Source organism: Loa loa (genome assembly GCF_000183805.2).
Source record: "Loa loa unplaced genomic scaffold supercont3.100, whole genome shotgun sequence".
In the NCBI taxonomy this organism is placed as follows: Eukaryota; Metazoa; Nematoda; class Chromadorea; order Rhabditida; family Onchocercidae; genus Loa; species Loa loa.
In genome coordinates, this window is record NW_018108280.1 from 160,396 (window position 1) to 164,384 (window position 3,989).

Below are 3,989 nucleotides of genomic sequence, written 5' to 3' on the forward strand. Positions count from 1 at the left end.
AGTTTTAATTGTTCCCAACAATTTCAACTATTCCCAATTTTTATTGAATAAAAAAAAAAGAAAAAAAGAAGAACTACGAAATGTCATAAAGTAATGAATGCAATAATTACTGTTATATACAGTAATCATATTGGGACAAATATTTCACTTCACAACAGAAAAAAAAAGCTATCATTATCTTTGGGTCAATTAAAAAAAAAAAAAGATGATAGTTTAAAGAATCATAAATTATTCCATCCACTATATATTATACATTTAGGATTTATAATGATAAAAATATATTTATTGATCTTATCATATCTTTATCAAATTCTCAAATAACATTAATATCATCATTATGAAAGCTAAGATTTTTATTTATTTCTTTATTTCAGCTTTTCTATTAATTGTTCCATTAATTAATTTACATATTGGAAAATTAGCATGTAGATGATACCAATTTGATTATTGGAAATGATTTTTTATCGTTTCATATTTTCAAAATCTTTTCAAAATTTATTTTTCAAATCGAATATCTTTGATATTCTTTTTATGCATCTTTAGGATTTAACTTTTACTAATTTTTTAAATTTAATTTTACTTTTTCAATAATCTTTGCATTTCACTGTCATAATTGTGATATTTTTTAGATTAAATATGGTAGAATTTAAGTAAAATTGAATAAAAATTTGGAAATTAAATATTTTTATAAGATGTAAAGGAAAGGTATCACAGTACACCGTAATATTTCATTGGTAATTTAGTATAAGCTATTGAAATGGGAAAGTGTTTAGTGATGAAAAAAAAAAAAGGGGCATGACCTCATATCGTAAAGTATCAACGATAAATCTTCTATGCAAACAAATAGTAAGCATACATATACACCTGTGCAGGTGCGTATTATCGCGATGAGAAATCAACGATGTTGCACTTAACTTCAACCTCAAATTTGCATATCATTTTTGTTAAATGTTCATGGGAAAATGTTAGCAATCGTTTTATATCATAAAGATCAATATCAGTACTATTGAGAAATCGAAATGAATCATTCATTCATGTAAATTATTTGAAAATTTACTCTTTTTTTTTTGCGCATTTTTAAGCGTTTTTTTTTTTGCATCATATGATTTAATAGCAGCAGGATGATTAATGAAATAATTATTGAAATTTCATATTGCATGCATTCTGCATGCATACACTTATTTAATGCTTGCATACTTGCAATATTATTATGATTGCTACAATAAGAAAATATTAAATATACATATTTTCATCTTTATGTTAATTAATTGCAAAATATGAATTTATGAAAGGAAAAGGAAAATATTTGCGCACAAAAAAAAAAAAAATTGCTTTTTCCTTTTTTGCGCCTTTTTTTTATTTATATTTAACTTTTCTTTTTTTTTAAATACTTTTTTATTTTGTTTTTTTTTTTGCTTTTTAGTTCGATTATTTTTTGCCATAAAAGATTTTATTTTATTTTCAAAAAAATTAAAAATTAAAAATTTCATTTCCTGAATTTGATTTTCTAGCAAACATTTCATCATTCGTTCCTTTTTTCTTTTTTCAGGAAATTAAAATTTCATTTATTGTTCATATATCTTCAATATAATTCATTTTTATTTGTTATTTCATAAGGTTTTATTTTTATTTTTTTTTGAATTTTTCGAATAAATATTTTAAATTGATTATAATTAATCAGAGTAAAATACAATATTTCAATCAATTTAAATATGTTTTTCCTCAATTAATGAATCATTTCTTACTTTTAGTAAAAGCAAACAAACAAAAATCATTAAACGAAAGGTCAATACTGGTCAAATTTACCAACCTTTTGGGCATCAAGTTTCCACCGCATTGTTGACATTTCTCACAATCATATCAAAAAAAAAAAAGAAGGAAGCTTTTGTTTGATGCATAATGGAAATATTTGCAAAAGCAATTGACATCAGAAGTGTCCTAAGAAAAGGGCACTGTATAAAGTTCCAAACATTATTTACTATTTCATTTTTGCGCTTTTCATTTTCTTGTCACCACAAATTTCTTTCATCCAATACTTTGTCATCAATAATTTTGTAAGTAATTTTAAATTTTCTTTTTTTAAATTTTTGAATTAATTAAATTAAAGTAATACGAGAAAAAAAAAATGTACACAATGATAATGTAAATATTATCGATGAAGAGAATATTTGATAGAAATAATTTTACAGATGCATCGCCTTAAAGTAGCGGTGTCCTTGAACTTGCGCAGTCATGATTGTCGTCATTACCGCTTCTCAGTGACTCTTAATTCTTAATGTCCTTTCCACTCACATGGTCTATAATTACCTTGATATCTTAGAACTTCACAATTGGATTGAAAGAGGGAGAAAGAGAAAGAGGAGATTCTACTATCATTAAAAATTCTACTATCATTATATGATTTGCTGAAATAAATTATGAACTGATTAAATTTGGCGGAGAATTTAGACAATTGCGCTTAAGATGAATTAAATTATTAATAAAAATAAAGTTTAGAAATTAAAATTCAATTTGAACACGTTAAACAATCATTTTATTCGTACAACTATTGCAATCATTTTAGCAGATAAATAAGTAAACAATAAATGTAATCTGATGATAAGTTATTTAACTTAAACTTCTTATCATCAGAAAGGAAAACTCACAATTTCATCTCAACAGATAATAATTTATTTAACCTAAACTTCTTATCATCAGAAAACAAAATCATAATTTCATCTCGAGAAATGATAACTTGTTTAATTTAAAACTTGTTATCAGCAGGAAAGAAAATTTACAATTTCATTTCAAGATGAATAAAACAAAAAATGTAAAATATGATAATTACAATACAAACATATTGTACATATCATTCAACTGATAAGATCTTATCGCTTCTTTTTTTTTCCCCCAAAATTACATTTTGAATGGAATGTAACCTTCAATTTATTGAGAGAATAAGGGAGAGAGAGAGGGAGAGAAAGAGAGAAAGAGAAAGGAAAAAGGTTGATTATTTTGAGAGGATGAATTTGGATGTAATTTTTCCTTTTTTTCCTTTTCTTCTACCTTTAATTTTGCAATCTATTAAAGATATGCAAAAACTATTAGATGAAGAGAAAAATACATAAATAAATTAGGAAGATAGGAAGAGAGAATGAATGTTGACAATGGAAATTGTGCTGAATGGATGGATGAGCAATTTCCGATTCTTTTAATGACCAAAAAGTTGAATGGAAATGACAATGAAAGTAATTATTTGAGGTAGGAAAAGGTAACTAAAAGAGGAAGGACATTGAAATGAAATGAATGAGTGAATGAATCGTTGTAACTAAAATAAGCGAAAGGATTTTCAAAAAAAAAAAGTGAAAAGTTAAAAGTGAAAAATGAAAAATGAAAAAATGAAAAAGTAGAAAGTGTAAAGATTAAAAGTTGAAGGTGAAAAATGAAAAATTAGAAAAAAAACGAAAGTGTAAAGGTTAAAAGTTAAAAGTTTTATTTCAATTCATTATTTATTTAATTAATTTTATTTCATTTCATAAAGTTTTTTTCTTTCTTTTTTTTTTGTTATTTAATAGTTTTAAATGATAATAACTGATAAGATAATTGGTATTTTATGATGAATTAATGGGTGTAAAAAAAAAAAATCTGAAATCATTTATGCATTTACTGATACTTCTCTTTTTTCCCCCTTCCCCGAACAAATATCAGGAAAGCAATACAAGCATCGATATGCATTATGGATTAGCAAAAGATAGGAAAGCCAATAAAGATTTAATTGAGTATTTGAAGTAATCCGTTCCCGTACTGACAAGGTCACCAAAAATCCGGAATGCAAATAAGATCGGAAATGACTGACAGTTTCATCACTGTCGATATTACTGGGCAAAATTATGGAGAGGTTTTGTATTGGTTTTAAGTGGCATCGATTTTGTTAAGATTTTTGAATTGATAAATGAATGAAAAAAGAAAATACAAAAAAAGTTAAATTGATCGATATAATATATTAACTC